The 13,679-nt window shown below is 50.7% G+C and overlaps 1 long non-coding RNA gene across 1 annotated transcript; it reads right to left on the bottom strand.

The window, feature by feature from the left end:
• Positions 1-916: 916 nt before the first annotated feature.
• LOC138924017 (uncharacterized) lies at positions 917-9,914 on the bottom strand. The gene is made up of 3 exons (XR_011438475.1): positions 9,760-9,914; positions 9,517-9,649; positions 917-1,186 (listed from the first exon to the last, which is right to left on the bottom strand). It is a non-coding gene; the product is annotated as an uncharacterized lncRNA (long non-coding RNA).
• Positions 9,915-13,679: the final 3,765 nt, after the last annotated feature.

Genomic DNA, 13,679 nt, shown 5'->3' on the forward strand with positions numbered 1-13,679 from the left:
CCAGGTCTCTGGCTCTATAGGCAGCATCTTGTTCTTTGAAAGCCTCAGAATGAGAAAAATTGACTGGTGCTTTGGAAGAGCTTGTCTGAAACCTAGTCCAAAGTTAACCTGCTATTTGTCTTCCCATCTCCTGGGTTAGTTAACAGTGTCCTGAACACTGAGCAGAGGGCAGAGGGAGTGGGTTTTTGTTTTTCGCAGTCTAGGAAAGCTCATCCTTGCTCTCTCCGTAAGCATGTCCTTCTGGTGGGAAGGCGTTAACAACATTTCAATGGCCTGGGAGGGGAGTGAGGGTCAGGAAGGGAGCCCAACAACTCTAAGATCCCTCTATGTTTCTTTTGGTTTTAAGCAGCTGTCTTCTTGGTGGAGGAAGGTATGAAGAGGTGGACACCTGGCTGTGTGGCGTTGGGACAAGTGGGGCCTGGCTTCCTTTCCTTCTGTCTTACCCAGTGCTCTAGAGGGAATTCGCTATCAGCTTCAGTTAGCAAACCAGTCTGCAGGCCGGTTTGTCCTGGGCGCTTACTCAGGGCACTGAGTTAGGGTGCCTCGGGGAACTTACACTCTCTCAGAAAACACAAGCCCTGCCAACAGTTCTGTGGTCATTATGTGGAGGGGTGTGGCATGCGCCAGTGCGGAGGGGAGATTGCTGGTAAATAGTAGAAAGGAGTTTCTCATAACCAGAGATCTCAACTATGAGAGGGGCTGGGCTTCCTTAGTCATTCATGGTCATGGAGATGATCAAGGAGTCTAAGCTAGATGTCCACCTGTCAGAAATCCTGCACTGCATGTTCTTGTGCTGGTTGGGGAGTGAATTGATGACCCTCATGGTCACTTCTAACTCCAAGAGCCTGCAATTTTGAAATATGCTAGTGATTCTAGGCAGTGTTCAATGAAAGGCTCATTCATTCATCAATTTCATTCATTAGTTATTTACTGAGTATGTACTTTTTACTGTGTTCTGCTAGATGCTGTGGGAGATTCAGAGATGTGAATGGTGGGGTTTAAGATCTTTGTGTAGGCCACTAACACTCAGAGCAAACTGAGGCAGGAAGGGTTCCAAGCCAGTGTGAGAGGTCCTGTCTCACATTACTTCTCAATCAAAGCCCAGAGGTCAGCATCCTCTTACACCATTGCTCTGTGATTTATTTCTTCCTGAGAGGCTGGATTGAAAGGTTTCCAGGGCTTTGATCTGTAGGGGTGGGGCATAAAAGTGAAACTGTATTAATCCAAAGAGAAACACGGAGGAAGTGGGGTCGTGTCTGCAAGGGCGAAGGCTGAGTGAGGATAGAGCCCACCCTGTAGGGTATGCTGGGATGGGGACAGGACTGAGAACCAGAGGAAAACACGGTGGAAATGAACGGGCCCCTGTAGGAGGAGGTAATGAGGTGAATCAGAAAAATCTGTCACTGAGATCCAAGAAGAGACCAGGAGGTTTAATCTCTCTTGGTCTTTTTAAAAGATGAGACGTGTCAGTTAGAGGGCCTGGATTTATGAAGACAGATCTGTTTTGTTGACTCCTACCAGGAGCCTGGGGATGGAGCAGGTGGGGGCTTGCCATGGCTGCTGTGAAAGGCGGTGATATCCTAGCACTTGGGCAGCCTGCAATCAGCTCTGGGGCCCATCTTTCTTTTCCCGTCTTTGGCAATAGGAGTCTTGCTAAGCCCAAAAGGTCCTTCCCTGGCCAGTGCTTAGCACCATCCTCCCCTCCCCCGTCCCTGCCCCCATCAGCAGCCTCCTTAGGAAGAGTCCTGGCATCTGTAGGACCTGTAAGCCAAGGAGACCGGCAGGATGTGGGTTCTCTCCAAGGATTCTGATTTGCTTATCTGTTCAAGGGAGCAACCCAGGAGTTGGTTTAGAGTCCTTGGCATCCTGGAGGACGGCAACCTCTGCTTTGTTGGTTTATGTCTGTGTTTGCCCTGGAATAGCCTCCCTCTCTCACAGCCATGGACATTCGAAGAATCCTATGCCCAGAATGTCCTTCAGGGGATCATGTCTTGTAGCTCCAGAGAACCTGGGTGTGTGATTTGAAGCCCTACGGGGGTAGAAGGCACTCACATGCCCCTAACCACGACTCCTACTGGCCTGCAGCTTCTGTGGGGACATTGGTGGAGCTTCAGGCATAATCTTCAGGACTCACTGAAATGCAAATGTTGCCTCTGTGGGGATGATGCAGCCATGGATCACCATCTGCTGTAAGGAACAGACCAGCAGGCACAGAAAAGGGCCTCCCAGCACAGACCAAGAGACTGAAGGAATGGGATCCAGGGCCAGGGAATTTTGCTGGGGTAGAGACAGGTCAAGGGAGAAAAAAACCCAAACACCGGGGCTAGGGTTAGGAGCCATTTTTGCTGTCTTCATTCCATCCCTGTGAGCTGACCCCGGGCCCTGGCTGAGGGTCAAGGTGCTCAATTGCCTCTGAACTCTAGGGCCTGTGCCCCCGTGACTGTGGTCTGGGTCATCTCAGAACCTCTCTGGGGTTGGAGGGTGCTGGAATGAGACTTCATTCTACTCTGAATTTGAGCACAGGAAGGCTGTTGCTGGGAGTTTTGCTCTTGTTTGCATTCAGATCATTGCAGGCTTCTTTGCTTTGAAGAATGAACGGAAGCCAGGGGCTCAGTTTGACAAGGGATCTGCAGGGGAATTGCAGAATGTGCTTGTGGGTTGCAGGAAGCCTCTCCTGCCCAGATGATGGATGTGATGGGTCTCTGCGAGCGAGGTAGCCAGATGTTGACTGCTTTTCTGGTTTGAGCTCTCGGTGGTGGGGGTTCAGCTGGAAAGCCCTGGCCAGTATTTCATGCAAATGAAAGGAGGGCCAGAGGCAGCTCGCTTGAACTCAGGGTCCTCAATGTCACAGACTTCTGGAGGCAGCCCTTGGTATTCTGCCTGCAAAGGGCAAGGCCGAGGAGGGGAGGGGCTGAGTTGGAAGCTGAAAGAGATGGGGTAGACGATGGATTCTTCAGTCTCAGAGAGATTGACCTTGAGGCTGATGCACTGGGCAGAGTGACCAAGAGTGAGCCCTCTGCCCACTGTGCCTCATCAAGTGTTGAGATCTGAGTTGTTGACATGTAGCCTGGGCAACTCAGATCCAGCCATTCTCAGATATTCCAAGGCCAGTGGGGCCTATCTCTGTGTTGACTAGTTGGCTCTACCTCCGTTCTTGACTGAGATGTTCAAGAGCTAATTGGGCTTAGAGGACTAAAAGAGACTCGCCTTTGCTTTCAGAATTAAATCCAAATGCTTCAGTATTAGGTACTCAAGTCTTTGTGGTCCATCCCCTGCCTATCTTTTCTGCCTCATCTTTTGATACCATCCTGCATATATATCACCCTCTAGTCTCACTAAATTATTTGTAACTTTCCAGAGCATGGCATACTCTTATTCCTCTCTTGTCTTCGCTCAGGCTATTCCCTCTCCCTGGAGCACACCGTTCCCTTCCCCCACTCCAGAGATGCCTGGTCTTCAAAAGAGCTTGTGTCTCATCTTTTCCAGAGAGCCTTTCCTGGTGCCTGCCCCCACCCCCCAACCCCAGTCTGGAGTAAGATGCCCCTTCTCTGTGCTCCAGAGGAGGCTGTGCATTCCCTAACCACAGCAGTTACCACATTAGATTGTGGTACTTTGTTCCCGTGTCTCTCTGTTCTGGAGTTTCCCAGTGCTTGGCACTGTGCCTGAAATACAATCAGCACTTGTTTATTTGTTCAGCTGCTAATTGTTTGTGTTCCCCATACCACCACCACCACCAGAATTTAAGCTCCATTAGAGAGCAAGGATCTTGCCTTCCTTGTTCACTGCTAAACCCCAGTGTCTACCTCATAGTGGGCCTGCCATAAATATTGAATGAATAAATGTTGAATGAATGGATGGAAGTCATGGACTGTGATTCACGTTTGTTTCTTCCCCTGAGCGCCCTAGTGATGGTATGTAAGTTACTCACCATATCTAGGACAGTGTGGTGGGACCTGTGTCCAGAGCACTGCCCTTAGACACCACTTCAAGTCTCCACCGCCTGGAATCTTATTCCAGCCTCTGCCGCTGTGGCCAGTTCTATGCAGGATTCCCAGCCTTTTGCATGTGCAACTCAGAAATACAGAAGAGTTAATACCCTATAGGGCAACTCTTGACCAGTGGGGAACCAGAGCCAGTGGATAAATGCTTTCCCCCTTTCTTGCCAGTGGATGATCCTGAAATACATTTCTAAGTGTCCTTAGATGGTCCCATGGGATTGGTCAACCAGTTGACCCTTATGGACATCTTCATAGCGCACCACCATATTGGCTCTCTCTCCTGTCCTCTTTCTGCCTCCTTGGGTCACATTCCCAAAGACACTATTCACATATAAGCCTTTGTCTCAGGCTCTGCTTTTGGGGGGAACCCAGGTGAAGACAACCAAGTTCCACTCCTGGCTCTGCTGCTTACTAGCTCTGCCTTTGGGTCAAACCATTTAGCTTCTCTGCTTCTGTTGCCTCAGCTGAAAAATGGATGTCATAATGCCACACAAGGTTTGTAAGATTTGATGATATAATATATGTGAGCCTGTCTGCTTCAGTTCCTGCATGTATTAGGCACTAACTAAAGATTTCTTTCTTTTCCTCCTGCCTGATTTTGTGAAAGAGCAGGTCCAGAAAGTCTGCTTGGCCTCCTGGCTGGTGAGGCCTTGTGCAGAAATGTGGCTCAGCGTGATCTCCACTCTGGTAGGAAGGCCAGACCAGGAGCAAAGGGTGACTAGGCCAGATGACTCAGGCATTTGGCAACTGGAGCATTCTTCTTTGGAGCATTCTGTAAACATTGGTCAATGAAGTCTTGCAACATGCCTGACAGGTGGGAGGCAGGAAGAGGCGAGGGTGTGGAGGCTGAGAGGAGGCTGAACATGTTGCTCACAGGGGCCAGGGTGGCATGTCTGAGATGCTCCTCTGGCACGAGTATGAGGCCACATGTTCAGGGGCCTCTTCACGACCTGTAGGGTAGGGCACTGCCTTCTCAAGTTCTCTTTCTCTCCTCCACTTGCTTTCCTATCTACCCGGTGCCCTCTCCCAGATGGCATCCTTTTGCTGCAGAGAAGACTCCCAGAACTTTTCATGCTTCCTCCCCACCCCCCGACCCATGCTTCCCCTCCAAAATAGCTCAAGTCCCAAAGCAATGAAAGCAAATTTCTGGCCCTACTCTAGGTGATGGGAGAGGATTTGGGAACAGGAGATCTGCCTGGCTCGCCCTTAAATTGTACATTATAAGCCACCTCAGCGTACAGGTAAGGCAGTTTCTGGGCACGTTAAGTCCACTGGCTACCGCGAAGCTCTTTGGGAACTGGCTCAGGAGGGCTGGGCCAGCTTTTTGGCATTTAGTTACTACCTCTTTGAGCTGTAAGGCCTCTGCTTCTCACCCTCCCTGGCAGTCTTGTGCTCCGAGCACTGATGTGCGCTGATTTGCACAGGGATTGTCTTTCTCTCTCTTCCTGGGCTTTCTGACACCAAGGGACCTGGGGGAAGGGAGGTTGGGGCCAGGGAGAATGTCTGGATGCCACCCCCCCCCCAACAGAGGTAGCCCCTTCTCCTAGAGCCACCCCCGTCCAACTTCCGAGAGACTATATTCCTGCCCTCTCGGAAATCTGGCAGACATCTGGCCCTGCCTGGGCCCTCTGAAAGAGCCCAGGACGGGAGAGGGGCAGTTGCCAGCAGAAGACAGGCAATGGCTAGGGCTGTGCCCCCTGTCCTGGTGCCTCCCTCTTCAGCAACCCATCTGGGCCCCACCTGGCCAGCGAATCAACTCTCTGAGCCTCTTACTGAGCCTTGTAGTCAGGTGCACTTAGAGACCTGTGGCTCAGCAGTGCAGTCTGCCAATCCTGCAACCTTCTCTCCCGACTCTCCCCTCGCCCTGGCACTCCCACCCCCACTGCCTGTGAGGCACCTGCCAGCCAATTTCAGGGAACTTTCTCTGGAGGGAAGCCACTGAGGGTGGAGGGGAGAGGGAGAGTGAAAACAGCAAGTGAACTGTCAAGTTGGGAGTTGCCAGGGACTTTCATCTCTAGGCTCCCAATTCCAAAATTGCTACACTCTTCTGGGGAACAGCATCTAAATAGGCACATGTGCATGCACCACCTGCACAATGTAGGTGGCTTGTCCTCAAACTCCTTCCTGGCCCCAACCCTGACCCTCCCCATACTGCAGACTCGTGTAGTTGACCACAGATTCCCTGAGTCGTGTCCTTTATCACAGTGGTTCTCAAAGTGGGGTTTCTGGACCAGCGGCATCAGCATCCCTTGGGAACGTGAAGTGAAATTACAGGCTTACCCCAGACCTCCTGAATCAGAAACTCTTGGGATGGGCCTCAGTGATCTATGCTTATCAAGCCCTCCAAGTGATTTGATGCTCTCAGAAGTTTGACAACCACTGCCTTATCACAAGATCTGCGAGGATCTGAGCAGAGAAACCCTTGTCCAGAGCAGGGAGGCCAAGGCAAGAGCAGGAACTGCTCTAACAAGCCAAGCTTCCTCGTGGACACCCTACAGCTTGCAGAAGGTGCTGGAGGCCCCCCTCGCTGACAATAACACCAGAGGCATCCAGGAAATCTGAGCGAGCATTCTCACTGACATTTCTCTCACAGGAGTGGGAATCAATGGAGGAGGAGAAGAGCTCTTCTCCCAAAGGCACGGAGAAGCTGAGAGACAGGGACAGTGAATAGGGAAAGGGAAAAATGGCTTCTCCTCAAGGAGGAAGTTCCAGGGACCAGTGACTTGCATGAGGAGGTAGGTTAGCTGAGAAGTAAAATGCTGTGGTGGTTCTGGATGTGCGTCCAGGCCTGTTCTCTGGAAGGGGCAGTTGTGACAGTATCATTTGGTTAGTTTGGTTAGTTGGGTGACAATGCCTAACTTATGGAGTCATGGAGTACAGTGGAAGGAGCACTGGATAAAGAGTCAGGACACGTGAACTTCTCTTCTCACTTTTGATGCATCTTTGTTGTGACTTAGGGCAACTCTTTCTGGCCTCAGTTTCCCAACCTATACAACGAGAGTAATATTACCAACTTCATTTAGCTGAAAACAGTGCGTCAAGGATAGGATAAGATCCTTGTAAAATTTTTTGGAAAAAGTTCAGTGTTTGGTACCTAACCCTACAATGCTAGGTTAAAAAAAGAAACAAATCTATGTTTCTGTGATCTGAACCCAAAGTGCAAGCACAATCAAGAGGCAGGTCGCTGTGTTGGAAAGAAATATTGAGTAGAAGTCAGGAAGTTTGCGCTCTGATCTCAATATTACCACTAACAAGTAGTGTGATAGTGTGTCAGCAACTTTCCCTCTCTGGGCCTCAGTTTCCTCATCTGCAAAATGGGAACATAAGATTAGATTAGATCTAACGTCACGCCAAACTTTCCTAGTCTAAGATTCCATCACTTTGGTTAGTTGGACCTCATGGTCTTGATTCCCACGGAGGCTCTGTGTTGTTCTCGCCTTTGCCTCACGGAGGGAGAGAAACCACAGAAAAGAGGTGGGACACATCAGGATATTGTTGCTACAGCCAGGATTCAGGTCCCAGGGCACGGAGGACGTAGACCGAAGGCAGAGCAGAAGGCTTTCTGGAAGGGTAAAATGTCATTCTCAGAGAGACCATTTGCTGAAAATCTGGGTGTTTTTTTCACCCATAAAGCTTAGCTCAGCAGCTCGTAAACAAGGGAGTTCCCAAGGGAGAGAAGCAAGTGGGCTGGCTTTATAGACTTCTGTTCTCCTTCCTGGTTGGCTTCTTGGCATTGGATGGAATTCCCTTTTACTCATCTCTGCCACAGTTGACAAAGCTGGAGACATGGAGACCAGGAGGGGTGGGGGTTTGGGGGGGTGGAGGATGGGGCATTCTCAGCTCCACACCTATTCCTCATCCTTAGCCTGGCCTTGGGTGGGCCACTCAGAAAGGAGGGCAGAGAGCAGACCACTGGATTCAGGAAGGAAAAAGAGAGCTCACATCCCCTTAAGGCCAGCACCTCCTGCATCCCAAACATCACCTCTGGTTCTCTTGGCCCTGGACGCTCCCTGTCCCCGCCGCTCCCCCACCCCAGGCCAAGGGTGTGTGCACTGAACTTCACTCACATCCTTCCTCCTGCTTCTTTGGGGGCCACTCACAGCTTTGGGGAGCAGCCGAAGTGGCAGAACCGGTGTCAGAGCAGCCTGGGGCACTCTGAGGCTGTACCTTCTACTCCTGGGAACAGCCTGAGGCTATTTCTACTCCCTTAGTCAGCATAGGGCGGGAAGGGTGAGGGCCTGGGAAAGGCCAGTGGTGTGCGCTTCTGTAGCAATTGCTCCTTGGTAAACACAGTAATAGCAGGCCTGGGATTATGGTTGTTACCCCTGATAATTATCAGCTGCAGCTCATTCTCCTCTAGGTGGGCCACACTGAGCTCATCGCAGCACAGGGGGTTGTGGAGTAAGCTCTGGATTTCCCAGATCCCGTCCTACAGTTGCTAGGCAACTGGAAGTCTGTGCTGGAAGAGGGGAATCTCCTTTAGGAAAATCTTCCTGTGTCTCCCAAACTCTGAAAGCTAAATTGATTGCTCTCCAAGTGGAGAACGTGAATGGCTGATTGCTCACCTGGGAGGGTCAGAGGCTGGTCCGAATGCAAAGATAGGCTGGACTGGCCACTGAAGGAGGGGGTCCAGCCAGCCCAGGGGAATGTGAGGGAGGGAAGGCTGGTCTGGGTGCAACCCTTTTGCTGAAACACCATAATTGCTATAAAGGGCATGGGGCTGAGTTAACGTGCATTATGGCTATAGCTAGTTGGGATGAGAAGCAGCCCAGGGATGTCTGCCTTGTACTGCCAGAGAAGTCTGAAAGGTGACCCAGAAGAAGAGAAGATGTGAGGAGTGGAAGGTAGATTCATACTAGTTGGCTTATTATTTATTTATTTATTTATTTATTTATTTGCTGAGGAAGATTAGCACTGAGCTAACATCTGTGCCAATCTTCCTCCACTTTATATGTGGGTTGCCACCACAGTGTGGCTGATAAGTGGTGTACGTCTGCCCCTGGGATCCGAGCCCGTGAACTGGGGCCGCCAAAGCAGAGTGCACCAAATTTAACAACTACACCATGGGGCTGGCTCTAATTGGCTTATTTTTAGTGGCAAGTGTCCATGGATATGTTAGGGACAGACCCTAGAGTCTTTTGCTCCATCCAATGCTCCACAGACCAGTGTTTGAGACCATGGGAGAATTGTGAGCCCTTGGAGCTGCCTCAATTTCTTGCTAAAGGTGATATAATTCAGGGCTGGTGAATTGAACTTTATTAAAGAACCTAACACACTCAGGCATGGATTAGGAATCTACTCCCCAGACCCTCAGCATCATAGGCTGGGGTAGGTGCAGAGTTGGGAAGGAGGAGGAGGAAGCAGCAGGGCCTGTTGGCCCCAGACCCTGTTAACCTTGACCCAGAATGAATGACATTTTCCTGCTGAGTTTTGAGGAAGGCATCAACTCTGCTTACCTGGTAGAACACCCTGGCTCAGAAGCAGAAACCAAACACAGAGGAATTAAAATTCAACAAACCTCAGGGGCCAAGTTCCTGCCCTCAGCGAGCTCCCAGCCTAGCTGGGGAGATGTCCCATGCGAACTGCAACCAGAGGTCATTTTTCTTCTCGGGAACGAGCCTCCCACAGCAGCCAGAAGTTGAAGCTTTTTCCTCAAGTGGAGATAATAAAAACCTGTTCATCTTCCCAGAGCAAGACTTGCCTCAGGGCCTGCATGTCAGAAGCCAGGAGCTCAGTTTGCCTGAGTCAGGCTGGGGAGTACCTCCCAGTCTCTGGAATCCCGTTGGGCAGGGAGGCTGTGGGAGAGTGGGAAGAGGCGAGGCACAGCCCTGGCGTGGGAGCTGAGGAGGTGGACACGAAGAGCTCCCTTCTTACTGGCTGTTCTCCTGGCAACCCCAAGCACAGTCCTCTCCACCTAGCCAGAACTGCCCTGAGGAGACCACGATGAAAAGAACAAGCTGCCCACACGTTGGTGGTAATGGTATTTAGACAAAGAAACATCCATGGTCATGATCACCTTCAGGTTCAACGAGCATGCGTGGAGTTCCCACCACGTGCCAGCTATAGGGCTGGGTGCTTTCCCATGGCTATCTTATTTAGCGTACGTTCTCTCAACAATTCTGTGAAGTAGGTCTCAGTCTCATTTTACAGATGAGAAAACAGAACCTTGGTGGCCTGAGAGTCCACAGTGACTTTCCACCAGACTCGCGACCGAACTCTGTGCTGCTTCAAGTTCCACTGGACACTACATAGGTCCATTAAGTATTTCAAGCTCATTGTATGAAACCAGGTTCACTATTCTTGACTCCTCCTGGGTTCCCTGTCTAAGTAAATGGCCATTGGTCTGGCTGCCTGAAGTGTGGAACTTATCCTAGATGCCTCCCTTTCTCTCATCCCTAATTTCTACAGTTGTTTTTCTTACCACCCAGCATCGCTTGAATCCATTCCCTCTTTTCCATTCCTGGGCCACTGTGCTAATGCAGGCTCTAATAATTTATCAGCCTGGTCATCACAGTGGCCTCTGCCCAGACCCTTCCCCCGGTCTCTCGTCCAAACTTCTGCTGGAAAGTGTCTCTCCATGACCTTCAGGATAAAGGCAAATCCGCAATTGTGAATAAAAGGCCCTCTGGACTGGACCTTGATGACGTGTAGTGCCACCATCTCCTCTCCGGTCTTCACACACCTGTCCCGCAGGCACAGGACCTGTTTGTGCTTCTCCCGGCATGCCATATGCTACCCCGCCCCCATGCTTTGCTCAAGCTGGTCTTTCCTTCTGGAGTGCCCTTTGCCTCAGCCATCTCCACTCATATCCCCAACTCCCATTTGTCTTCCAACCTAACCCAGGCTTCCCCCATTAAAAAAAAAATTGTCCATGTTATTTTATGTATTCTTAGAATCATTTGTATGGTTCAAAATTCGCAAAGCATAAAAGCTTGCCGAGTGAAAGGCCTCCCTGCCACTCCCACCTGCTTCCCATCCCTTCAGCAACCTATATGACTGGTTTCTGCAAAGCTTCCTGACCTCCTTTCAACAACTTTTGCCTTGACTCCATTTCACCCACTTTCTTCCCAGAATCACACTTTGGGGATTATCAGCATCTGGAACTTCTTTCTCTCTGAAACTTAAAGTGCCAGCATAGCATTCCCTGAGAAGTCCCCAGATGGCTCCCTCCTGGTGGGCAGCCAGTGTGCCTGCTCCACGCCCTCAGGCAGACCTCCAGTCATCTCATATTCCCCTGTCTGAGAGGCCCCTCATTTCCCTTCCCTCCTCCCTTCCTTCCCTGTCCAGCCAAGATGCCACTCAGGATGCATCACTCAGCTGCTCTTAGCTGGCGCCCTTCAGCTGGGTTCTCAGTGCTGCTCGGAGCACCTGGACAGGCTCCCCCCAGTTTTCATTGGCATTTCCAGATGCCCCAGGTGGATGTGGTTGCCCCTCCCTTGTGCTACCTGTCCCCAGAATGGAGCTTGGGTCTCTGCTGACCAGAAGTGAATTATCTGGTGGTTGACAACCGTAGTGGTTATTGGACAAATGAACGGCCTTAGAAAATAGTGTTTTAAGTGGGGGAGGCACTGCAACATCTCAAGTTTTTTTTTCTTTTTTCTTTTTGCTGAGGAAGATTCGTCCTGAGCTAATATCCACTGCCAATCTTCCTCTTTTTGTATGTGAGACACTGCCACAGCATGGCCACTGACATATGAGTGGTGTGCATCTGCACCTCGGAACTGAACCGGGGCCACTGAAATGGAGCACACTGAGGTTAACCACTAGGCAACAGGGCTGGCCCCAGAAAGAAATTGATAAAACTATGTAGATTTATCAATCTGTACTGTAGAGTTCATTATTCAAAGGAACAGAGTTAGCATTTGTTGAAGCCTACTGTGGACTGTGCTGGGCCTTTGTGTATGTCATGTCATCTAATCAACAACGCTGGCACTAGGGCACAGAGAGCCTTCATAGCACAAACGCAGTCACTCAGCAGTTACCTGCCACACCTGGGGTTCAAATCCAGGAAATCCTCCACTCCTTCCACTGCCTCCTGTGACCTCTCCTGTTTGGAGGCAGGTTTTCCAGGGTGAGGATTATCTTTTGGCCATTTTGGGGCCTATCAGGACTGTTACAAGGAGGGGACAAGGATAGGGGACTAGGAATGAGAGCTTTACTGATGCCCTAGGCACTACAACTCAATCTTCTGATTTTTCTGGTGTATTTCCATTGCACCTTACTGCATGTCTCCTGAAGCATGATTCCTACAGTAGGGTTGTTACAAGGCGGCCTGCAGGCTGAGATCGCTGTGACTCAATATGCCAGCATCAGGCCCCTGGGGAGTGGGCCCCAGGGGGCCCATAGTCAGCATGGAGAGAAGTAGAAACAGAGCTATGCCCACAGGGGCTGCCCAGGAACCCTGGACAAGAGGCCCTGCCTGTCCACCTCGGTCTCTTTGCTCTAGAGAGCGCCCAGTGCTAGCTGGTACTCGGTACAGATTGTTGCATGAATGAAGAAATGATGGAGTGAGTTCCAGAATACCACGTTTGTCAAGAAGGAGGAGAGGGGAGTGCTGTCCCTCTTTCCTGGGTGTCTGTCCCTAAGCTCAGAGGCATTTCCACCATAAGCCATCCCAGGTGCTCCCTCTACTCTGCTCTTCTCCCCATCTCCCTTCCTCACATCTCTTTCCTAGTCTCATTACCCCACCTGGGTGATTAGCATATTACTTTACTTTTGCCAGGCTTCAGGGCCTCCTCTAGAATGATTCATTCAACATTTGTCCACCAAACATTTAGGTGCTTCATCCCTGTGCTCAGCAAGTGCTCAGCAATAGGCTCTGCAGGGGGAGAAAGGAGGACAATACGCACCGGGAACTTCTGGAGCTCACAGCCAGTGGGAGCAGACAGGTCAACGGCAGGTACGGTGGAGTCTGACTGGAGCTAAGAGCAGTGAGGGACATCCAAGGAGACTTGGATGGATGGGGTTCAGGGAGGGCTTCTCGGAGGAGGTGACATCTGAACTGAATCCTGAGCATTTGCAGGAGTCTGAGAGTGAGAACCTCCTTAAATTTTGTGCTCTAAATGTCTACTTGGTTTCACTTTAGTCCTGGCCCTGAAGATAGGTTGGAGTTAGTAGGAAAGGGGAAGTTGGGGCAGTGCCACAGATCCTTCGTTCCCAGCTGTCAGGAGGGGCCCGAGTGCGGGGGAAAGCTGTGGGTGCCTGCTCTTCGTCAGTCATGCCGGAGAGCCAGATCGCTGTTCCACCGCCAGCATTGCCAATGCTTTCGCTGGGGAGAGAAGGTAGTTTAAGCTGGTGTGGAATCGAGTGTCGTGGGCTCTGACGTCTGTCGTGGTACTTCTTAACTTTCCCACCAGAGCAATAAAATGACCAACATTTACCTGGTGCTCACCATTGCACTTTACACACGTGTGCTATGAGATAGGTACTATTACTATCGGCCCAACATTACAGATGGGGTAACTGAGGCACAGAGTGGTTGACTAACTTGTTCAGGGTTATATAGGCAGAGCCTGGATTCAGACTCAGGGAGTCTGGTGCCGGAGCCCGTGCACCTACCCGCTAGACCGCCCTTCCTAGTGATCCCTCTGAACAACGGGAGAGAGGCCATACCTGTTATAAAGACTACTACAGGTGTGAAACTTCTGAAAGAGTCTCCTTTTATCTTAAAAATTCACATAC

Source organism: Equus caballus, chromosome 5, assembly GCF_041296265.1.
Source record: "Equus caballus isolate H_3958 breed thoroughbred chromosome 5, TB-T2T, whole genome shotgun sequence".
Lineage (NCBI taxonomy): Eukaryota > Metazoa > Chordata > Mammalia > Perissodactyla > Equidae > Equus > Equus caballus.